The 25731-nt window shown below is 38.3% G+C and overlaps 2 long non-coding RNA genes across 4 annotated transcripts in view; one reads left to right on the forward strand and one right to left on the reverse strand.

Annotated features, from left to right (window-relative positions):
- Positions 1 to 3320: 3320 nt before the first annotated feature.
- LOC119155006 overlaps positions 3321 to 25731 on the reverse strand; it is a 145311-nt gene continuing 122900 nt past the window's right edge. Inside the window, exon 4 of the long non-coding RNA XR_005106581.1 lies at positions 3321 to 4039. This is a non-coding gene — a long non-coding RNA (uncharacterized LOC119155006). The remainder of the gene's footprint in view (positions 4040 to 25731) is intronic.
- Positions 11004 to 24868, forward strand: LOC119155005. Of its 3 annotated transcripts, XR_005106579.1 has the most exons (4): positions 11004 to 11330; positions 11790 to 11852; positions 12272 to 19921; positions 21860 to 22691. It is a non-coding gene; the product is annotated as an uncharacterized LOC119155005 (long non-coding RNA). The 3 variants fall into 3 exon arrangements; XR_005106580.1 differs by lacking the exon at positions 21860 to 22691 and adding an exon at positions 24699 to 24868 and having other exon boundaries at positions 11790 to 19921; XR_005106578.1 differs by having other exon boundaries at positions 11790 to 19921.

Raw genomic sequence — 25731 nt, forward strand, 5'->3', positions numbered from 1 at the left:
ATGTTTGAGCCTTAAGTTAGCGGAGGTGATGTCTTCAGTTCTCAGACTACAGTGACAGTGATAAACAGCTGAGATGATCTCAGGTAGATAAACATGAAAATTTTCTGCTTATAAATTTAAAATGAAATGGGAACATACTGGTCATAGGAAGCTACACAGATTAAGATAAGCCGTTTACAAAGAAGCTACTCTGTAACAGACCCAGGAGATACGCATTTGACTGCACTTCTCTTTGGATATGTAAACCTGAATTGTTTGAATCGTTTGCCATCAATTGCTAGCTATCTAGGCTATATATCTATGAAGAAAACAAAAGAGAAAAAGCTTCTACCAAAGTTGGAAAGAATTGCTTTTACCCCTCTGCAACATTTTAATGGAAATGAAGAAAAATAGTAGTGTTGGTAGCATACTTAAACAGCTAACTTGACTTGCTCTGATGAATGAGCTTGCTGAGAGTTGAATGTTTTAGAGGAAAAAAAAAATTTACAAATGAAAACATTATTCTCATTTAAAAGTTTCTATTAAAAGTATTCAATAGGATGGTTATTTATTGAAAAGCATTAATTTTTGAAGAGAATATTTGTTTAATCAAAAGCTTCTCATTAGATGCCATAGAATGCCTGATTTTAAGCCCAGCTCTATTCTGTCAAAAATGAAAATGTGACGACAGCATGTCTCTTCTTCTTCCCCCCTAGGCTACTGACAGTAGATTGTTCTGTAGCACAAACTAGAGCTGCTTCAGAATAGTTTGTACAGGCAAATTCATCTGTACTGGATTAAGGGGCTGTTAACGGAGAAAGCTCTGGAAGTTCAGTAGCACTTTGCCTGTATGTCTGATATATGGCAAATTTTGAGACTTCTGTGGTAGATGAAGAGGGACAGGAAAATAGTTTTAAAACCAGTTTTTGTACTATCTCTTAGCAATATCTGGGGAAGTGGCAAGAAAACGGGCATAGTGTTCTCGCTATAGTCTTTGTTTCTGAGAATACAGACTACTCCTTTTTGTACCAACTGATGGGTTTTTAGGTGGGTCCTACATCTGCAGGGTACAGGGTTTTATACCTATAGTGAGTACTTTCATCAAATATGGTGAAATACTCTCATCCAAAGACTTTTCTGATTTGTTTTGGGGAACCTGTACCAGGTATCTTGTTACAGAAAAGTAATGAGGCAAAATAACTCTATTTCATTGTTTTCCCTGTATAATAGTGAATGTTTTTTGACAGAGCTACAGCTGTCATCTCCATTTTTCACTTGCTTGCCTGCTACTGTTTTTTTCTTTTCTTTATCTTTTTTTTTTTTGTGCCACAGCACTTAACCTTATGATTTATTTCATTTTCATATAGTTAGCAAAATACTGTGCTAGGTGTGACTGCCCAGTAAAGTATATAACAATGAGGTTGTGTAAATGAACTGTAGCCCTAGAATGATCAGGATTTATTATGTGATTAAAGAGGTCAGCAACTGCCAGCCTGACCTTAATTCTTTGACCAATATTACTTGATGAAAAGCCTTGGTTATAAAGCTAGTTAGAAGGCTAATGTGGCTGTAGTTACAACAAGGACAAGACAGGGAGAGCTTGGAGGGTGTGTGAAGCAAATGCAAGTACGCAGCTCTGTCAGCTGCTGTTCCTACCACTTAGCGTTTTTAAAAAAAATCGAAGAAAACCTGCACCTGCTTTCCAGTGTTGCACATAAAGTTTCAATGTTGCTCCTATTTTGCCAGGGTTTTTTTTAATCAATTAAACTGTCTATCCCTATTAAGATGTTTCCTTGACCGAGATAATACTGGGTCAGGCTTGGATGTTATTTGCAGTACACTTCAAATTTCTGGAAAATAAAATACAAATGAAACCATCAGTGCAGCAGGAGGCAGCTGGGCATAGGAAAGGAGTGGTAAAAGACAGAGAAAGAGGAACATCCCAAGTATCAAAACACTTTGTGTGACTGGGTGCAGTGAAGAATGTCTCCTGTCCCAATAAACCTCCGCTGATTTAGCCTGAATCTCTGTTTTGTATCCTATCAGGTACAGCTTTTGCCCTTTGGTGGGCTTAAAATAGTCCACTGTATCTGTGGGGACTTTTAATAGAATACTTCTTTAAAATAGTTGATCCTTCATGCTTAGTGAGAGATTACTTTCTTTTCACTCCAGTAATATTCTGAGGACTATTATTATCACAATCTAAAAGAAGCAATCTTGAAGGAAGAATCTCTCTTCCTTACTAGGACACTAAAGCTGGTAGTAACTCTAGACTTTTTTTAAGTTACCTGTATTTTGTATATTTGGGACAGCAGATAATCTTTCTTCATGTGGTGACGTAAGAAACATACGAACTTGTCACATTCGTTGTAATGATAAAGCATCTTTCATATCATTTTATACTTTAAAATAATTATCCTGTTTGATTTAAACAAATTGATCTGTTATGTAACCCTATAATGACATTTAGGTGACAGATAAGATGGGACATCTATGAATGGTGCTTGAAACCCATTAAAAAATTATTTATTTTTTTTTGCAAGTAAAACAAAAGAAAAATGGACCTAAGCAGGGTTATGTAGAACATTAAGTCCAGTCCCTCCTCGCTATCCCTTAGCTGCATATAGATGGGCAGTGAGCATTTAGTCTAGAAGGGTCCATACAAGCACCGACTGTGCACCCCTTGCATGGTCACCAAAATGCTTCATAGTGCTCTAGCAAATATTTGAGACTTACAGTAAAAGATCAAATGATTTTGTTATACATATATGTATGTGCACATGCACTATGAAAAGAAAGTTTAGGCAAAATTTCACAGTGTTCACCGAAAGAACCTGGTACATAAAGAGAAGCAAAGAAATGTAATATTTTAGCTGTATTTGTTTTATATAAAGGTCTCACAACATAAAGTTATCGTAACTCTGTAGATTCTTAGAAGGTCCTGACCACTGTAGTACCAAGGCTCATAGCCATCCCAAGTGGACACAAAGCTGCTGAAACTCAGCATGTATTGCTGGAATACTTATTGAAGAGGCAACTTTTAGGCCAGCTGGCAAAATACCTCATTCTGATGAAAATGTAAACACCTGTGACATTTTAGGAAGATGTAGTACTATTTAGGAAGTTCAACAGTATCTTAAAGCCAATTAGATTCATACTGAAAGGTACTCTTGAAGTCTTAAAATGCATTTGTTCTTATTTTGAGTTATATGCTCTAATAAAGCTGTCAGCATTTTGGCATCCCTTTTTAGCAAAACTTTAAGAATCCCTGCGAACTGGTTTGAATTCATTTTGGATTGTAGATTCTCCCTCAGTCCCAGCAGGGGTAGTAGGCTGTGATTCATAACGTACACCTTAGTTGGAGTCTCCTATTCCTATTTGGACTTGTCAGTTTACCTGAATAGTTTTCTTTCTTGTAAAATGCCATAAAAAGTCACTTGATTTACTGAATTCTTGACAGGATTCCATGGTTAGTATTGGATTTCCTCTCTAAAATACAAATGTAGTTGTAAAATTGACTATAGCAGAAGTTGGTTATTCTGAACAGAAACGTCTAAGGCACGAGCATTGCATCAGGAAATACGTCCCTGAAGCTCAGGGCACTTGATCCGAACTGTGCTTTGGGCAGGAGACGGTATGCCTTTTCCCTACTCTTCTCTGCAGGGGACCCACTGGCTATTCATTTATCTTGAAATCAATGCCAAAAATCCCAGCAACTTCAACAAGAACCTGGCTGGCCCATATTTTATAAAAGAAGGTAATGTGCCTAGCAGAAACTTGGCCAAGTTGTCTATGCTTTAGTAAAGTAAAATCTCCACTAATGAAATGGGTCCTTCCTCCTGAAGCCGATAAATCCAAACAACATGGCTAATCTCTGCACTTTCAAGGTCTCAGATGTCCTTTTGTCTTCTCCTTCATTTGTGGCTATTTCCAATGGATAAGGCTGTCTCTGAAGCTCAGTGATTTATTTCATTTTTAGACCACAGCATTTCTCTTTCCCTTAGAACTGTGACTGTACAACATTATAGCATTTCAATAGGCTCTCTCTTTCCATGGTTTCCTAAGAGGGGGAAAAAAAAAAAGCAAGAGGCTATGCATCCTTGTATTATAGATATAGTTACAGCTGCATTATTGAAACTGTAATTTTACTAGCCTTGTGCAACCAAAATGTTAACACTGCTCTAAAAATGTACTGAGATATACATCTGCCTTTGAGTTTAACTGCTTGGAAAACTTTGGAATAAATATGAGGGTTCCCCCCGCTTCAGGAGCAATGATGTGAGTGCTGTTACAGTACTAGTTTTGTTTCAATACAAGACCTGTACTGTAAGCCTTTGGTGGCTGAAAGGTAAATTACATTCATGCAAAACAAAACTGATGAACTACTGAAAGCTGTAGCTGCTGAAATAAATTCCTGTGTGCTAAATTTATGGGAACTATGTGCTGTGTACACCACAGTACATTCGCTTGTAGATTCCACTTTCAAATGACTTTCATTACCACAATAAGTAGCAATACTGTGAGAACAAGGTCCACCAGTGAGGAGTAGAAAGGCATAATTTTGTTGTTGGAAGTACTGATGCTCATCTGCATAAACCTCGTGTGGATCAAGGAGTATTGCCTGTGTATTTATTTTCCTTTCCCTTTGGTTACTGACACAGAGGCAGTAGCAGGGCCTAGAGGCACGATTTCAGAAGCACCCTGCTGTATTAACAGGCTTGACCTTGAAGTTTAGGGCCTCCAGTGCCAAGGTTTCCTCCTACACACTGGGTTTTACTTTGTCATTTATGAACATACTTGTTTCCTCAACTGCAGTGTCTCATGTTTATATTCTGTATCTTTCTTCTCATTGCAATGACCAGTTTACTGAGGGAGACTGAAAAGGAGGAGGCTAAAGAACGGGTAATGTCTTCCTTTCTTTGCACAACCTTCTGCAGCGTAGATAATTTTCATGTTTGGACAGCAGAACTGGAAGATGGTAAGTTTATGTTTTCTCAAGGTTTGTGCTGAATTGGGTAACTGTCGAGCATAAAATTGTTCAGTATGATGCTGAACTGTGTGTGTTGTACTTCTCACAGCAAATAATAGGGAAGACAGCAAGTGTTGGTCTTCCAGATCATAGCCATTTAATACAGTTGTCTCACATGCCACTTCTTATTTATTGTTCTAAAAGCAGTGAGTCCTTAAGAGCTTACAGACATAGTAATGGTTGAGATGTAATTGTTAAAGAGCAGGTACTTCAGACATGACATTCTGCATAATTGATTGAAAAAATATAGACTACAGGACAGCCAAGACAAGCTTAAATTTGAATCTAACTTGTTACACAGAAGTTCTCCTTACCAATGGGCACCATTAAATGAACACAATCGTTCTTAGTAACACTGTCAGCCCACAAAACCAAAAAGGATTTATATTTTGATTATTTTTAAAGTTTAATGACAAATCCTTTCCTGTCTTCACATTAAAAAATAAAGGCTGTGCTGGAGTCCCATTAAGGGACTGCTTTAGAGCCTGGTTCTCTGAGGCACTTACATTGTTTAAATTTTAATTTCTAGTCTGAAATTTTTATTTAAAACAGTACTTACAAACAAAACAAAACAAAAAAATTTCCTCATAGTCTTTGGCTTCTACTCTTGCAAAATTTTCTAAGCTTTTACCTGTCCCAGTGAATTCTCTGCCAACTCCCAAAGGCATGTTTTCCCTTCTTTTGGCCTCCCCTAGCCAGTGCTACAGTACTGTGGGAAAGCACTCTACTTAATGCCTTCCCGTGGTATTTTGACTAGGAATAGAATATATGGAAAGAGGTAAGACTACATTCACCTTTGGTGTAATGCCATGGAAGGCAGTTCAAATGGCAGTCAGTGAGATAGTATCACAGATAAATGTGTTTCACGCAACGCACTTTTTTTTTGAAATTTCTGACACAGATGCAAAGTTGGGAGAAGGGACTATAACCAGTACTTTATTCTGAGCCTCCACCTCTCTTCCGGCTGCAAAGTATGATTTTCGTCATAATTAGAAATTACTTGGAAAGTAATCTTTTGGTCTGTGATTTACTCATTGCAAATACCTAGCCTGTACAAATCGATATTTAAGCTGTTTTGAGTAAAGAAATGGGTCAGACATTACAATTCTGTTTCCTAACCAGAAGCAAAACATCTCAGAATTCAGTTTTTATGTAAGATGCTGCTACATCTGAAGTTCTGTGAATGCACTATTGCGTATCAGTGTAAGGGTGCCTTAAACACTTCCATTAATTCTAGTATTCGTTGGATCAAACTCCAAATTCCATAAGTAGGTGAACATTCCTGTTCTTTGACAAGCCTGCTAGAATATTGATGAAATTCTGACCGAGTGAACACGAACAAAGCCAAAATAAAATTAGAAAGAAAAAAATTCCCTCCTTTCAGAATTTACATCTTGAATGGCTGTGGCAGCAAAAACATATTTATTATCCTCATCTTCATTGTGCAAAGCTCCCTGAAATCCGAGTTAGATTTACACTGCACAACTCAACAGTTAAACACAAATTTAATTCTAATTTACCGCTGAAGATGAGTTTAGCTGAGTGAGATAAGAGCCCATATGACCTACCAAAGAACCAGATGCATCTCTCTTGATTCCTGTTCAGATACCTTAATGAAATCTAGCTTGGATTATAGCACTCTTCGTCTACAGATCTCAAGCCACTAGGGCAGCTGTGGCTAATTTCTGTAGTTGGCTGGAGAGCTGTACTACATGTGCAGCATTGCCCAGAGGTTCCTGTGCTATATTTCAGCATCTCCTCATTGCTTTTGCAATAGAAGCACTCTGAGCAGATAGACAACAGACATTGCCATTGCTCTCTGCTTGCACACCTCTTCCTTATTCCTGGTGCCCAATGGGGTGCTGTGACTGAGAAAAATCAGTCAAATAGTTTTAAAATATTTCAAATGAAACATGAACCTGCATTATTTCCCTCTGTTCTTATACAGGAGATTCTCTAGGCTCAGGGCTTGCAAAACTACTGTACTTAAGAAACAAATACTGTACTTTGAAAAGTCTTGCTCACTCCTTTTGTTGGTTCAATGTCCTCCAGAGTTTTGATGACTAACACTTTAAAAAAAACACACTAAAACCCCCAAAACCAAGCAGAAAAACAAAAAGGTGCCTGGATTAGAGAGACCAGGTTAGGTTTGAAGTCTGCAGGTGACCGTCCTGTGTATCTTATTCTATTCTATGACATTGCTGAATACAAATAGGATAAGACTTCTTGGTGCACTGGTATTGCTCTTCAACTTTAATGGAGTCTATGGAGTCCATTTTTTTTTTGCTTCTCATCAGAAACACCTTATTGCCTAACACTTAGAAACCAGATTATTTTACAGGCACTGTGCTGTTCAGAAACAGGGCTGTAAGGAATGCTGTAGTCATACAGTTATATTAATGTCAACAAGAGTGAAAATTACCAAATGAATACAGACATTTTTATTATTTCTCCTTTATGTTTTTAGGGCTAAGTGTTGAATGCCTCAGCATAAATATACAACTATCAATGAGTACTCAGTGCTTGTAACTACAGAGAAGTAACTCCTTGTATTTGTTTAAAGAACCCCGAGTGGGCCAGTGACAGGTATGTTCTTGAGTTTTGTGTGCGGAAGGTGAGTAGGTTCAGTGAAAGACTGAGCTGGAGTTGTCTGGGAACGAGATGAGCCCATGGCAGCATAGTTCTCTCATCCTGTGCATCGCCACGTTATGACACTGAGTATCACTTTGTAATATTCCACTTCCTATCTATAATGCAACGCTTCCATATGAATGGATTATTTTGAAATTAGCCATGTGTTCTTTCTGCCCTAAATCAAAATATGCCTGTGGTATAAACCATGACAGCGGTCGGAAAGACTGAAGATACTCTTAAAAAAGGACTGACACACACCTTCATTTTAAAAAAAGGTTTGGAAGTAAATGACGTGCCTTGCTAGGATTCTTCACGCTCTTCTCCCATCCCAATAGAAATGACAGTGTTACCAACTACTCACTAACGACTTCAGTAGTCAGAATTTCTCATCTGCTTCCTGCTGAAACAAGTTGGGGGTTCAGGGTTTAAATGGAATACATGAGAAAATAAGAATCTGTCCTCCTAACTTCTCCTTTCTTAAAAGAACTTTGTAGAAGAAAGGGACAGTAGAAGAAGCTGTTGAGGGTTCGGGGCCTCGTGCTCTTCTGAACAATGTCAGCAGCCTAGGTTTCCTTAATGCCTTTTCCATATGTGATAATACTTGCACTCTCCCAGTATTCTTTCAAGGATGGATATATCATGAAAGCTCTATGGATTTTACTCTGTAATAAGCCTCTAAAAATAATTGTGATAGCTTTAGCTGTCTTCAAAACCCAGTATGTTTATCATTAACAGTACAGTTTAACTATTCATTGACTTCTGACAAACTATAGCATAAGCCAATACACCATCCATACTGAGGTGAAAGACATTGATAGCTAAGGAACTGTGCTAATGCAAACCACCAATACAGAAGATCTATTGGAAATTAATAGAAATATGAACAGTGATAATTTACGTTATTACATCTTGCTGCCATCTCAGGACTATACTGTTGTCTGTTTTCAGCACATAGATGTTCCAGAAATATAATTTGTGATGCACTACTCTCCACTGACCTGTATCCTCTGCTTCTGTTCGCTTTAATTGGCACTTACAGGTTTGGGCCCTTAAAACTGGCACAAGAATGAATTAATGTGATGTGTTTTAACCTTCTGATCTTATCAGTTTAATTACAAGAATAAATTAATCTTGAATATTTTTCAATCCTTAAAAAAAAAACTTTAAGAACCAAAAAAGGGCGATCATTCCATTCTCATTATGTCTCCAAGATTGCCATGAGAAATAAAATAATTAATATCTATGCTTATTCTTTATCATTAGTCTTTGTCCTAAGAATGGATTAATGAGAATATTCAATGAGAATCAGAACATCCTTGCATTCACTTCTGTGAAAACTCATTCTTGTGTCAAAGACTGTAATGAGGACTGATAGAAGCATACAATTAATTCACAGCAACCTTAAGGTTGTAGTGAGAAAATAGTACATCATTCCAGACTGATGACCAAGGTCAGAATAAGAGAAGATGAAGAATGAATATGAGAAGATTGAAGTAACAGCATTTTAAGTCTGCATTATAAAGCCTTTGTTTGACAGCGTATCATTTTAAAATCCACATTAGTTTTTATTGACTACGGTTTTGATTGCATTAGTGGTTTTTTTTCACATCTCCTTCCCAGATGTTTCTTCAGAACTAAGCAATTACCTATCAAACTGATTTTCTCCATCTCTCCTAAGTAAGAGGTTGGCAAGAAACAAAAGAAGATGAAACTACTTTTTGTGTTCCACATCAGAGGCTAAGAAGTAAGAACACTGTGGAACAAAACGACCTGTAGAGAAATTTCCGTCATATCTATGGGTTTGAAACACACATAATCTGGTTTTGGCCCAGTATATATTTCTGAGGTATTCTTTGCTGCAGTGATTAAAGCATATAGTACTGATAGGGGTGCTCATTTTCTGAACTGTTCACAGCAGAAAGTACAAGACAGCAGCTCATGCAAATATGGAGTGCTTGGGTGGGCAAAGCCATAAGGAGGAAGAGACACTAACACAGGAAGACAAGAAGATTGCACAGCTGGTTAGTTCGGTGGTTTTGTTAGGCCTTGTGCCGTGTGTGTTGTGGGTATTATTTCTCATCAGTGCCCTTGCAGTTGTGTGTTGCTGGCTTTGAATGACAGTTACTGATATAAAGTAACGTATAGTAGCAAGAAATTAAATGAGCACATCTCCTTGAAAAATGTTTAAAATGGGTGCTTTGCTTTTGATTAATAATTAACGTTGCTTAGTTTCTGTAGGTTTAAAGGAATTATTACAGCAGCATGCCTGCTCCATTCTATTACAGGTGGTGTCAGGTTTTCCATTATTAAGCCCTGTATTTTTTGATTTGTTTGGTAACGTGGCTATAAAATTTGATTCCAGATGTGAACTTGCCAGGAAAATATCTCAGCTTAGCAGACACTTAAAAAAATTATTTTAATTTTTAAATAGCTCAGCTATTTGATGGTTAGCAGAGGAACGGAAGCCTGGGATAACTCTTCACAGAGAGCGCGCTGGTGGTTCGAGCGTGGCCTTCTCACAGGATGCTATGCTTTATGCTGTTTGTTTCTTGTCACAGAAATGCTGCTAGAAGATAAGCAGAGAAAGTTGCAGTGAGAAGCCTGACAAAGGAGGGACTTCACACCATTAATGAATACCTGGTTCAGTATTACAACAAAGCAATTCTTACTGTAGCTCTTCTTTACAGCTCCTGGTCAGAGCCGAACTTAAATTGAGGTAGAAGGTATATACAGAGGGGGAAAAAAACATTCTTAGTGCTGTAGTGGCAAAATATGGACCATCACTATGGAACGTGGCATCTAGTGAGTGGATGAGGCAGTGAGCACAAACCGAAATACAAGAAATACTAATTAAATATAAGAAATAAATATGAGAAAAAACGGTCTGACTGTGATGGTGCTCAGACACTGGCACAGGTTGCCTAGGGAGGTTATGTAGTCTTTACCCTTGGAGAAATTCAAAGCCCAACTGGACATGGTCCTGGGCAACCTGCTGTAGCTGACCCAGCTTTGAGCAGGGGAATTGGACTGAAAATCTGCAGAGGTGCCGTCCAACCTCTGCTATTCTGTGCTTCTGTGAATAATACTACTGATAATAATAAATAGATCTGGAACCAGATTAGACTGGTGCTTTCCTTCTCAGTTTTCCATTGCTTTCTGCCTGAGTGATGGTAAAGGTATCTGTGTCTCAGCAGATGGTTGTGCCTGTGTATCTGATTGTGAAGACAGCCTCCTGTAACTGTGTTACTATGCAAGTACAATAGAGTAACTTTTCTGTTTCATATGTTTCGGGCTGTCTTTGAAAAGCCGAAGAGTTAGGCTTTTTTTTTTTCTTTCTTTTTTAAAGTGGCCTTAACCTTGGTGGGTTTTCTTGGTGGTTTTTTATCTCCTTTTTTTTTTCCCTTCACACTGATTCCTAGTGGGATCTGTCCTTCAAGTAAGAAGGAGGAATAAAGAGGTGGCAAGCATAGCACAGAGGTATTGGCAAGGCAGTTTGGAGATTTTCTGTACTTCTCTTACACTCCATCCCTTTGGGATTTATTACAGGATCAGAGGTGTAACAAGCAAGTGGGACAGGAGGAGCCGGCACAGTTTTGAATCCTACTGCCAGAACTGTTTGTGTTGAACATCGCCCTGTCAGTGGCTAAAATGCAGAAATAACCCTAAAAACAGACAAGCTATGAGCTGAGTAAGTAAGATTCCAGAGGGTTGTGGTTTAATGCAGTCTTTACTGAAGTAGTGTTCTTCATACCATTGACTGCAGAAGTGCCTATTCTTTAGTGTCATTCCAGGTACCAAGGAGCTGACATCACACAAGCCACCATTCAACATGACAGCAGCTTGCTGAAAAGTATTTTCTTTTCCCAGCATTAAACAAGGCCTGCTTAGCCAGTGACGTTGGAGAGGCTTACATCTTCACATTTCACCAGGAGCCCGATGTTCTGAACCACTAACTTTACAAAGATCTCTCTCTTCACAGAGGCTCAGAATGGAAACCTTATGAAGAATTCAATTTGATGTAAGACCTGCAAGAAATGCTGCTATGCTAGAGAAATTTAAGAAACCAAACTCTTTGCTTAGGATATCAGCAAGGAAAATGTGTAGTGATAAATTAGTCATCTCATATTGGTTTATTCTTTGACAGCAGAGCCCTTGAAGGTGAGGTGGGAAGCAAAGAGACCATGTAAGGGAGACCAGCCTGCGTTCAAAGGTTTGAGACTTTTTTAGTACCTCAGCAAATTAAGAGAAGGGGGTGGATCATGGTGTCCTTGCAGTAAGTGAAGGAGAGAGCTCAGGCTGTCAAAAATCCCACCTCTGTAACAGTATTTACTGCCAGAGAAAAGCAGATGGAAACAGTGCCTGAAACATCCTTTGTCACAGGGCCTCTCCCTTGCTTGCCCAGCTGCAAGTGTTCAGAATCTCCTGCAGCCAGCTAGTAGGTCTTAACAATTATTCAGCTTACTCTTATTTTAATTATTCTTATACAGCAGGAGCTCATGAAGGGCTCTTGGGAGGTAAGACACCTGGCAGAGCATCCTCAGGGCACTGAGAGATGGTTAGGTCCCCAAAGATATATAGTGTTCTGATGTCTAAAAACCTCTTTTGCTTCCCTTCTGTACCTGTCTTTAGTGCAAAAACATGAGCCTTTGAAAGCTGGACCCCAGCTGTCATAGGAATAAACCCAAACTACAGCCCAAGATGGCCTTTGAAAACTGCAAGTTCCTTAGACCACAACAGAACTGATGAGTACAACTTCACACAACCGCCTTTTGATTTCTTCACTTACATTTTAAAAATAAAACTACTGGTAACACCAAAGTGAAGAATGTTAGGTAAAAGCTGACTCCTTTCTCCTCCTCCTTCCCCCTTCCTTCCCCTTTTTAAATTCTGGAGTAACACGTATGGAGACAGCGTTGCAAGTGAGGTCTTGCGTGTGTCTGTGTGTGTGCATTAAACTGATACATTTAATTAACGAAGACACCTTGGGGCTCAAACCTCATGTTGAAATCCCAGTATAAAAAATTAAATGCATGTGTAACGTGTGTGAATGGTTGCCACTGAAAGGCAGTGAAGGAGCCAGTGAAATATCAGCTGCGCTCCTGCTTAAGAAATAATTTTTAAAATTACTGTGATGATACGGTGTCTTAGCACTATGCCTGGCAAAAACGGAGCTATGCAGTATTTTTCAACAGTGAAGTACACAGTGCAAGATTCTTACTGTTTTGCTTGCATGCATACATGGTTTGTTGAAATGAGAACTGTCTTGTGTGCTTGTGCAGCATTTAGCACAAAGAACACAAAGTATTTGGGGCATCTGTGCTCTACTTTAAGACATGTACAATTGTAAATAGTAATTAACATGCCTAAAACCAGCTACATTTAATAAGGTAATCACAGACAGAATCACAAATTGAACTTAGGATTGTAACTTTTCTTTGTACTGTGACACGGTTCTTTCAGGTACTTTGCCATCTTGGAGAATTCCTGTTGTATTTAGGATCCAAACTTTCTATGCAATGCAAGGACTAACCTAAGTACCAAAGAGTAAAATTCACAAGGAGTGATGCTTCCTTGTGGTATTCCCACACACATGACTGGGAGCGGTGAGTCTGAATGCACGTGTTAGTTTCACATTGTTTAAAAATTCTTCCCATCGTATTTGCAAGTGACATCCCAGGCATTTCTGACAGAAATGTGGGTATCTGAGAAGTGCGCTAAGGAAACAGCACGGAATGCACTATCTGTTCCAGCGCCCTTCTGGGAACAGACCCATTTTGTGGTAGGAAATACACTGTCTATTGTCAATATTATCAATAGAACTTAAATTGTCGTTTTCAGATTTTGTTTTAGTTTAATATATTTTCTTCAGTTAGTGATATTCTGGTGAGTGTGATTAAAATCTTGCCTCCTAGAAGAGCACATGGGTGAATAGTAACGGAAACTCATTTTTTTTTTTGCAAGATTTTGGAAGTCTGAATGTTCATACAGTCAAAGTGTTTGGCACAATCTCCAGCGTGAACACACATGAAAATACTAGTTAATACTATTAAAATGTGAGATTTTGCTGTTTGTTTTCATTTATAGATCCTGCCTGTTCTGCAGCTGTTTCTTATTATACAAGCTGACTAGAAGCTGAGGTATAAACATGAGGAAGAACAGAATAGTAGTACTATCTTAACCTGTTCATTTTATTTTCCAAGTTCCATATATCAACCCTTGCAGTAAGTATATGTCTTTCTAGTACAAATCCAGTCCAAGAGCAGTTCAAGGTAACACAAGTCCTATTAATAGACGCAGCAGGCTGATGTTAGTCACAGAAGTCATAAACCATCAGGCTTCTGTTATTCCTGACTGTGGTCTTATTGTATGTTAAAACCAACTGAAAACCTTAAATATAAGGATTTCCAAATCTACAAATTGCTGAAGGGGGGTGGGGAGGGGAAGAGATGGTCGGTTTTATTCTTGGAGAATAAAAATTTCTAATGAGAAATTATTACATGTTAACTGTTCTTGTTGTGAAGGTTTTTGCATGAGATTTTAAAGGGCAGAACTTCCCACCTATCTTATCTTGTGCTATAAAACGCCATAGCTCTAGATGGGAATTGTTTTGTCCACACCACCATCAGCTGGACCATACAAGCATTGTTCCTTATTAGATGAAAACAAAAACTATGAGAATCGTTACCATGAAGTGCTGGTATTTCTTGTCACCCTGATAGTGCATCAGCACCAATTCCTCAGCTAATCGAGCCATGCCGCCTGGGTGAGAACTATCCTGTTCTTCATGTGCACCTGCTCAACACCTACATGATGTATAGAACTTACCTGAGCCTTTCAAGTAGACAATCGGAAACTTTTGCCTGGGGGTGGGGGGGTGGGGGGGGTGGAGGGGATAAGAAGAGTAAGGACAACTTGAATATTTCTTCAGCACAGTCTGCAATGTGCAGGTCTGTGGTCTGCAAGACAATACTTGGCTCAGTATTCTAAAAAGCTAGATGGGGAATAACTTCCTTTCTCTTCATTAAATTAGGGTCCTCTTAGACTAGTGGTTTATGAAATATGGAGGAAAATGTCTGTATCTTCACAGCTATCACATAAGCTTGGGTTGGGGTTCTCCAAATGAACTGTTTCTAAAATGATACAATTCTGGTTCTTACTTAGCAAATCCTCTTCAAAACCACTATCAATATCAATCAAAGAGCACTCAAATCAAAATGAAAGCGATCTTAGTTTATGGTTCTGAGATGTCCATTGTAATTCAAGTACTAGACTGTTTGGTATTTTTTTTCAGACAGGGGAGTGGTGTTTGGAAAGATGATCTAGGAAGTGTTTTACTGAGCTTCAGTCTGCACTGAGCAAAATGGATTTCTTACATTAAGCAAAATGTCTTGCTAAGGGGACACTGAAACTCCAAAATTTGTCCCTTTTTGGAAAGGCAGCATCAAGCTGTGGATTCCAAAAATGTTGGGGAAAAAAATAATGGACAAAGAGGTGGGGGAAGTCTTTATCATTCTGAAAACAAAGAAAATTAGGTATGGCTAATAACATTTGCAGCAATACCTAGAGAACGAGCTGAGGGTGTGAGTCCATAATTCTGTATGCTGTTTGTACACAGAGTAAGAGAGAGTTCCTGCTCAAATACACTAGAATAAGCAGAGAATAACACAAAATGAGATGATGAAACACTGTGTTATTAGTCCAGATTGTAGGGCTAGAAATCTCTCAACAGATCGTGTATCAGACCTGGGAACTTAACCCAAGCCAGTGCCTCAATTACACGGTCAGCTGCCCTGATTTTAAGAGGAAGAATTGTATGGGCAGCCTTCTAGAGCTTCAAGGATCAGATTATAATTCCAGTTTTAAATTTCTTATTCAAACCAAACCCCAAATCCAAACCTCTTGAGCGTCTCTCAACACTGTTAACGCACCCGTCACTCCATATTCCAAACAGCATGTGTGTTCAACAGACAATAGTGATTGTTGTGGTGGGTGGCAAAATACGCAGTGGGTTGCAGTAGCAGGGATTATATCCTGGATCTTTTTAATATAATACATGGCTCATATTTCAAAAACTGTTTATAATTAGGGTATAAAATATGACTCTGATTAATATTTGCATCCAGTGTAATGCCTTCATTTGTTCCATAGTTTCATTTGAAACAATTGTATGCAAAAGATTCTGATGTTATGTCAGCTGAAGCTTAACAACTCTTATTATTGATTATAGACTTGATGGAAACTTCTCAGCAGTTTACAATATTTAGTTAGGATATTTGAAGAGACCTAAAGTATTATTATAAAGCAGCAAAGCTAGGTTTGGCAAAGAGCCTTTCTTTTGTCTCTGAAACTTTCTGCAGTAAATTTAGAACAGAAGAGCATGTCTCTGGAGTAAAAATATATGTATTGCTGGCTACAAGTGTATGTTTGCTGCTTCACAATTTTAGAATTAGATGATGGACTTATTTAGTAGACATTGGATAGTAAAAAGTAAAACCCTTAATTTAAAACATTCCACATTGCCACATTCCAAGAAAAACATGGACCGGTGAACAAAACCAGCAGTATTGTAATAAGAAAACAACTAGGTGCATTTTTTCCAAAACCTAAACCCAGAAATCTAAATGTATGAGTTACTGGCTAAAAATGCCATTTTCATGTCTAGTTTCTTCATGAGGTGAAAAAAAACAACCTAGATGAGAAAATTAAAAAATAAGTTCTAAGACTCTAGGTCAAGCTTTAGAGCACAGCTCTAACTTTATAATCATCTTTTCTTAATCTTCATGTTTCCCTTTTAATTTAAAAATGTGCTTTTTTCTTTGCAAGAGATTTATTATGACAGCATTATTTTTAATGTAAAGGTAAGACACCTTTATCATAATTCTTTTTAAAAATTACCAATCACTGTGACCAAAGGATTTCTGTCATATTCTGTGCACTGGCTTCGTTATCTAATCTAGGAAAGGGATCACTTTTGACATAAGCTACAGAAGAAAACTGCTGACATTTAATACGAGCCCCATTTCAGCAGGCTGCATATGCCCCTGATTGCTTGGCATCCATTTCTGATTACTATCAATTTCTGAGCATTGATCGTAAGTCATGACTGTTCAGAGGCTCATACCTACACTCAGCTTGCTAACATTCCAGCCCCACTTTCTACAACATCAGCTTAATTTGAGTTTTACTGAATCATAACTGTAATAACACTTGGAAGTGAGAATGGAAGATTGTGGGAAGTTCAAAGAGAGAGAAAACTTGAGCCAGATTCTTGAATCCCTGCTCTTCCCAAGAGTGCTAAAGCTGCTTTACTTTGACTGACTTTCTAACAGGTTTTACAGAAAGAGAGAATCTGTACCTGTGCAAGAAGGTACAGATGAGAGGAAGGCAGGAGGGACATAACTTCAGAGATACTTGTTCAAATTAAAGGAAGGCCCTGAAAAATGGAAAAAAAAATACTGTAGGAAGGTAGGGCATGTACAGGCAAGATGCTGGAAATCAGAGGTGCACTTTTCTCCTCCTGGATATCGCTGTGCTGCCTGGTGGAGTTTACCCTCTGTTGAACATTTAAGAAAACACTTGTGATGGCTGTGTGGATGACAGACATAGATGCCGATAGAAGAAAGGAGGTAGGAGTCAGGGACGTTGCTGCATCTACAAGGCTCTGTGTTACTGTTATGCCTTTGGGAGGAGGACGTTCTCTTCTCCTAAACTTGCGCAGCAAAATTGTGCTCAAGTGACTTAGGACTTTTGTCCTATAGAAGTCCATGCTTCTAAATAAACAAATCATCGTCTGCTTTCTGAAGAGCAACTTCTCTTATGCCTAATCCATGTGGAGGAAATAAAACAAGAGGATTGGAATGCTACTCGCTTGTTGGTACATCTGTATGATGCTATTTGTACGTGCTGATCGTGGATATTTCACAGTCACTTCCCTGTGTTCCAGATTTCATATTTAGTTATCTTCCAATAGCACACAATATCTCCTGAGGGCAGAAGATTATTTTTAAATATAATTAGTTTTGATGGGGTGAGGGCAAAGGGGACTCTTGGATCCTGGACTTGCTCAGCTGTTTGAGCTCTTGCTGTTTGTGGATAGTCCAATATTAATCAGAAGGATGCTACATGTAAAATAGAATAATCTTTATGGTTACATCTTTTATCTCCCTTTTGAAAGCCAGGCAAAAGGCAGCCTCTTAACTGTGCTCAGTGCTTTGGACAACTCCATGACGGCCCAGAAAATAACACCAAAACATGGTGTGTCAAATGCATCTCCCTTAGGAGGTTCGGTGTGACCACTCCATTATGTGCCCTGACCTTCACTGCCTGAAGGACAACAAGTTTTGTTCTTGAATCTGTTTCTTTCGACCTCTGCCTCGCCCATTTTGCTTTGATATGCATTATAAATACAGCTGCCATAAACAGCTGTTTAAATAACTAGTATGGATTATTTTGTTGTACTTGCTGTGATGTGCAGAGGGAATATAGTGCTTTAATACATAATGAGAAGTACATTAATTGAATTATAGCCCTTCAAAGTTAAGAAATACAGTTTGATGAATGATATCTTCATGTTTAGAAAACAGGGGATCAGATTCCAACTTAGCTGTAATATTACATATTACTTATGTAGTAACAGGATGAATCACTTAACAGTCACTACTTGACCTGATAAAATGGTGGTATGAGTTAAACTGATGCTTCTAAACTGCTCTGGAATCCTCACAGCACATTGCCAGTATTGAAAGTAGTCTTGACTGAAAAATCTTCACCTGGACACCTACAGAAGAGGCACACTGCAGCACTGGCCCGTAATGCCACAGAGGCAGTACTGTGAGCTTTTCTGTTGCAGCTTGCTTTTTGGGAACAACTAACTTTTGTTCAACAAGGCAGTGGTCCATATGAAAAGTAGGTGACATCTACTGTGATGGGTAATGGTGATTATGCCTCTTGGAGTCTGAGTTTCTAAACTGGGTGCCTAATCTTGAGGGTTTTAAACAACTTGGCATCTAAGTCCATATATACACTAAGATTATTTTCACCGTGCAGAACCAAAGACTGGCAGGCAAAAAGGAAGTGTCAATTCATACTTAACAGGTTTACTGAATTATTTATTGTCTTTACTCAAAGTTTGCTCTTCTAACCTTTACTCTCTTCTCATTTTTTCTGTTCTGTTTCCACCTTAATTTATATGTGATCTGTCTTTCCTTCTCATTTTCCTTGCATTGACTTCTACGTAGAAGATGGAACAGGTAGAATTTCAGTTTGAATCCACATTTTTAGCATCTGATGTTCAGTTGTTTGAAATTAGGCAAAATTCCAAAAAGTGGAAGCATCTTCAAATCAACAGATGCACAGGTTATTGTTATAAGGACTGCATCTGCAGCTGCTATCCTGCTAAGTGATATGCTTTTTCCAGGCAGTTGCTAGGAAAACTGAAGCGTACAGCACACTTGCTAAAAGGCTTAAGGCGTTGTGCAGTATAAAACCATTTTTAAATATGTTACAGACTAGAAGACTAACCTCTAAAGAGAAAAAGAGATTGCGTCCATGGGGTCCAAATAGGGGGGACGCCTATATAAGAAAAACTGTACAAAAGTAGTAAGTGTGAAGCCAATAAAATACATTTCTGGTTGTGGCCTAAAAAACACTTAAGCTTATTGTATTACAATTGAATAAAACAAGAAGCTGGGTTATTGTCTGAATGACAAATCCTTTGTGAGGCACTGAAGCTCACTGCACGTTATTCCTGTGTGTCCCCTCACATAACTGTGCTATGATTTTATGAGTTACAAGCAAGATGTGCACCTCAAGTCTCGCGCTTTTAAAAAAAAACACCCAGCAATATTATCTATTTAGAGAAGGCCTGAAGCATTTTCAGAACAAGTGCATCATTTTAAAAGTTTCTCCATGGGGAATTACTTATAAAAATATGTATCTTTTGGGATTTGTACCAGGATATTTCTTAGTTATTGCTGACATGCCCCCCATAACACCATGAGCTTCCTCAAAGGGCAGGAAAAGAGAATCAGTCTCCCTTAATCACCAAGTATAAACCAAATAAATTTAGCAACTACCTCATGCTATTGAGGCAACAAATTGATGCATTCATAGTTCCCCAATGACTTAAATGCATAAAAACTAACAGAGAAAATAAGTACTGCATGTTGCCAGGATGAAATCTCAACTTTTTTTTTAGGGCACCCGCTGGCTTGGAAACCTGCAAGTCATGTGTGACCGAAGATCATCTAGTCAGTCAGCAGAACCATTTGGACTGTCGAGGTAGGTAAAGTGAATTGGAGGGGTAGTAAATGAGACCTGCAAGTAATCATGATAGGGGTCCAGTCCTGCACCTATTTTAATACCTAGAATTGCATTCAGGAGTTATCTTACTGTTTTGGGCAAGACTATTAAAAACAAAGAATAAAATCTATGGAGTTTCAGAGATCATTAGTAGAGACCATTCATTCAGGGTGCTTGATACCATCTTCAACACAGAGTACAACTCCTCTGAACAGCCCACCTATGCTAAATCAAGTATAACATGCAATTTTGGTCTATACTAGTATTCTACTGTTTATCCTCATCCATTGATTTGTGTTGACTATTTCAGGTTTGAATAAACTCAATACTCAAAAGAGGTTTTCTAGCATGACTCTACTTTTTTATACAATGATAGCTTTGTGGTGTCCCGTGGGCACTGAGGTTACATTGTGCTATTTGCTTTGTATTTTTTAAAAAGACAAAGCCGCCCCAGGTAGTCCCTTGCTATTTAAACTGTAGTTGGCTATGAGAGGAAAGAAATGTAACCATGTGCTTCACATATTACGTATCAAAGCCATCCATCAACACCATCTTACTTGAATCTTGTCTTGGATTGAAGTCGTGTTTTGCAGAAAAGGGCTTGAAACCAGATGAGTTTTATGACAAATGTTTCTCACAATGTTAGATGTAACCCTCGCGGATTTATTTATTATTATACTTTGGAGAATGTTTAGATTCTTTCAGGATTGGGCACTCTTTTCCAGCTGACTTTATTTAAAGTTATAAGTCTTGCATCTGACTAGGGTCCAATGACCCTTGCACATAGGGCTTTACTACGGAGGGAGACAGTTACCGTCCAATTGCACACGAGCCTTCACAGTTGCATATACTAGTAGGAAATCTGTTCTGTGCTTTTTTATCACTGTTTTCTAGTGATCATGGTGAAAAATGTATGTACCTATACAGAGACATGTAAAAAAAAATAATCAGTGTGGTTATATTCATCCAGGGTTATTTTATCTAGTAATTTACTTTAAAGAATATATTTTTAAATTTTAATTATCCAGTGCTTTAGCAAAGAGAATAAGGAGGCAGAATGAGAGCCTTGTCCAGCTGTAATCTCTAACTTTTGCAGGTTAAATTTATTAGTCTGTTATATGGATATAAGCACAGGCTGAGACATTGTAAAAACTTCTGCGTGCATTTGACCCTTCTCATTTTGATTTACCAGCCTTTAGGAGTTGTCTAAATACTGGAGGGTTTTTTTTCAGGTATATTTTAATGTTTTTTTGGAAGGAATTTGAAGGACGTTTAGGGCAGCTCCACAAAAATATGTGTATCTAATTTACTCTTTCAGCTTCAAAACTCTTCTAAATCCCTGTTCAGATGTCTGCTCACCCTAGAGTCAAATAAGATTCGTAGCTACCAGGTTATTGTCCAGTACAGTTCCTTAATACATGCTGTTAAAAAGCATTTAAGACCAGACAAGACAAAACCCTAAGAAACTTCTCTCAGGTCTCTGTTTCTATTGTTTAGAAGGTAAATAAGGCATAGGTGTTTACAGTATTCAGCACTGACAGTCTTTTTATTGCTACCTAACTTGGCCTCCATAAACACAGGACATGGGAGGAAGTTGCCCTCGTGATTCTGGGTATTTGTCTGATGTGGTAAGCTTCTAAGTAACTTTGCATACCTGTGCCATGATTGTTTGCCTCTGGGGACCTGGAAGGATGTAAGAGCACCACTGTTAGACAATGCAGACGTGACAGTAAAGTTCTGCTCACATTGCATAATGGGTTGATTTCAGGTCTAGGGGCTGGGGTGTTTTTTTTTTCAATTTTGGAAGTTTGACTTCTAGTTTTCTTATTCAACCAATGTGTGTACTGTTTATCATATGTATGAGGGAATAATACATATTAAAGGCAAACCATAATAATGCTTTAAAGTTCTTTACAGAAAAGAAAAGACCCTTGTCAAGTCTGGAAAATGTGATCTTTCATTCCTTTCTCGCTCTTCATTAAAGAAGGAACAACTTGCAACTGCAAATGTAATTAAAACCATTTCTAAAACAAGAACAAAGACAACGTAAATGAGGTAGTTATCTAAGTTCAAATTGTTTCTATGGAAGCATAAAAGATTTTTGTGACTTACAAAAAGATGACTTAAAACTCTTCTTACTCAGAAGATTTTACCACCTTTTAAAACTTTATCAAAATACTATCATTGCAGACATCACTGATGTCAAAAGCCTGCACTGTCACCAGAGTAATTTGAATAAAGACAACTGACATCTATTACTGAATGCACACTTCTGTAGCATATTTATAAAGGCTTCTCGACTCTGAAATCAAACAGCAGCTGCTCAGCAACTAGGCCCCAGATCAGCTGGACTGTGGTGACAATCAGGCCTTGTCTTATTTTAATAGACAAGTACAACCATCACCCACACAAACAGTGCGGCAAGATAAATGACCCCGTTCTTGTAAACCACCCACATCCAACATAATCCTTAAATGTTCTTGAGGTAGAGGAAGAAAAAAGCATTGGTGCTATTCCGTGTTTATGATCGTATTTGTAAGTTAAGCCATCCAGTCTAACAAACTGAAATGCTTATTTTTCTAATGTCTGCCTGCATGATCTTCAGTGCTACCTATTTTTGTCTGATCTTTTTGTAAATTTACTTTCCTAATAATTTAATCTCCTACTTGATATCTTGATTTGATAAACTCTTTGTTCACTCTAGTTGTATCTTGGTTTTCCTTCAAGTACATATATTTTTGACCGAACAACCTTGCTACATGTTGTCATGAAACAGATCGAACTGTCCCCAAGGGGGACAGCTGTCTGCATTCTAGGAATCCTAAGCAGCAGCTTAGACAGGAATTCTCATTTCTTTAAGGAAGTTGGTCGTGTGTCCCCCCCCTTTTTTTTTAAAAAAAAAAGCACACCCTATGTAAATATATTTATGCAAACAAATAAAGTTACAATCCCGAAAAGGTCCCAGGTTTTATGCTACTGTTTCATATCTCACCAGGGTGTTAGGCCCACTGCCAATGCTAATCCATTCCACATCAGAAACCTAAAACCTCTCAGATGTATTAGGCAGCCTACCAACGCTCAGCTGCCGTGCTGGAACTTGGCTTAACTCCTGATAGGCAGCCCCTTGCATTTCTTCAGTGGGGAAAAGGCTTCTTAAAAAAAGAACTTGTCATTGGTGACTGCTGAGAATGTTGGTGACAGTGGTTTCATTAAAGTAGTTGCTGAAGCTGTATTGTTGCCATCTTGCCTGTGGTGGTCACTACTGAAAAAACTGAAGGCTTTAAGCCACCGATTCAGAACATGATATATTTGCCAGCATTTACCACAGTTATTTCCTTTCTGAGTGTGTGGAAACAAGACAGACACAATTGATAACAGTTAGCAAATGTCATATGCTGTACTATTTGCAGGGAAGCTCCTGATAATTAATGAGTAGTCCAGAGGTATGGATGTTCTTTGCATTCTTGTTAGTTTGAAACACTTCATCAGCTATTTGTTTTTTTTAATCTCTTTTGAAGCTTTGATAATAGTGTTACAACACCACCAACATACACAGTAAGCAATGATTTTTGGTTTTTTTGAAGCTTGTAGATGCAAAAAGGAAAAGTAGCACCTACTGATTTATATAGAAGAAGTAAGCATTCTATTTGAAAATACAAATGGATGCTAACAAACGTTAACCAGTCCCTGGGTCTAATAATCCTGTTTCGCCTATTCTTGCTTTAAATTGGCTGCAACACACAAAAAAGTTTTATTTAAACAGGAATATCATGGTCCTAAAGTGTGAAAACACTAAAGCAAGCTATTCAAAGGGCTAGAAGCAATTTCAGAGATATTTTTCCCTAAAACCCCCTTAATGCCAGAGGTGCCCATTTCACCCTCTACATCGTCAGCCAAATAGCTTGAAAAGCAGTTGCCATTTTTTAGATAATTAATACTCTAAATCAATTCACGTTTGTTTTTATCTGGGTGTCCATTATGCGATCTGTTGCTGTTACCCAACACAACAGCTGGGTATAATTTGCTTGTGGCTTATTTGGCAGCTTACAGGCATAGAATTTAAACTTACATATACTTCAAAGGTGTTGGGAAATGGTTAATATGAAAGTAACCCCTTCAGCAGAGAGTGCTGTTTTGCCTGGCTGTGTTGTACGTTTTGCACCTTTTTTGCGCAATCTGTGAGCCTCTAACTGCTACTAACCTGCATCATTCATAGGGTAGCAAAATGCCATCAGATGATATTCACACTATTTACCCAGCTAACAGTTTAATGGGATGGTGTGGGCATTTTGGGAACACTCTACACAGACAACATGTAATATTGACCAAACACTTGATGTTCCAGTCCTGCTCTTTTCTGGGACAGACAGTGCCCAACTACACCACGCAGTGTAATTGCTTTGAGTTGTATAATGTCTTTTACTAAATGCTAAAAACGTCACTTTTGTGCTTACACAATGACAGCACTATTTTACTGTGACACCTGTTTAATTTTAAAAGATTTGTATGTGTTTTGCAGGGTGGACCAGTAAAATAAGTTTTGTTTACCCCAGACAATGGCTGGCTGAAAAATGAAGTGGTCCGGTACTGCTATTGGTTATGTGGCATGCATGGGTGTTCTTAAAAAAGGGATTTGGCTGACACAACTGTAGAGCCTTAACCCAAAAAGTCAGAAGAATGACTTCCTTTAGGTCAAAATGAGGAAACACTGTTAGGTGCTGTGCTGCTTAAAGGAATTCACTGTGTCCATTTTAAGGTTGAGATCAGGAGTGGTACATGGGGAGCTGACTGGTGAACAGTTACCAAAATCTGCCGAAGTCCTCCTGCAGATCTGGTCTGAAGACTCTGTGCTATAAGCAGAAGGTACAACAGAGTGCTCTGACAGCCTGGAAAGCACTACCTGGAAAGGACTGTAACGAGAGTGATGAAAAGTAAGCACTTTACGTTTGTGGTCCGTATACCTGGTCCCATGTGGATCTGCTGCACGTTTCTGTACACCCTGGAATTAACCACACACGTGACGTTGTTAACAAACAACTTTTAACACACACGGAATGTAACGTGCTGCTGGTTGGCACGTTTGTGTCTGACATGAAGTGCAGCACTGCCAGCTAGAGAGCCTGATTGCCGTTTGATGGTCTGAGGGCCAGGGCTCAAAAGACAAAGAGGAAGAAGACTGGCCCACAACTTCTGATCAGCAATGACTGAAAAAGAGCTGGCCCATTCAAGGTAAAAGAGTTAAAAGTTAATTCAAAAGAAATACCCTGTATTTATGAATATTGTTAAATAAATATACCAAAATATTAGTAAAGCACACTTGGAAACCAAACTCGTGTATGAAATGAAAAATGTTGGTATTTAAAAGCTGCTTTAAAATATTTTTGTTTTGTAAAATACATTTCTTAAAAAATGAATGTGGCATATAACCACAAACATACATATACACACATCTGCACACGCATACTTCCCAAACCCGTAAGATGTCTGTTTGAAAGATGTCAGTTCTTTCAGTGACTTAAAGTTTCTTCAAGGCAGAAAACTATGGAAGATACAGTATAGCTGAACATCTGTCTTGTCATGTAGGCAGATATTAGGATTAAATTAACTAGAAATGAATAGAATGATATATGACAGGGTGCAGATGTCCCAGCCACAGTGTGATAATTTCATTGCAAAACTATGTAATGAATTCCATACATTACAGAAACACAAATATACCACTTTAGGTAATTGTGATGAAAAGGTATAATATGGAATGGATAAACAGATGGTGTACCCAAAGGCATTTT

The sequence above is a fragment of the Falco rusticolus genome, chromosome 10, assembly GCF_015220075.1.
Source record: "Falco rusticolus isolate bFalRus1 chromosome 10, bFalRus1.pri, whole genome shotgun sequence".
In the NCBI taxonomy this organism is placed as follows: domain Eukaryota; kingdom Metazoa; phylum Chordata; class Aves; order Falconiformes; family Falconidae; genus Falco; species Falco rusticolus.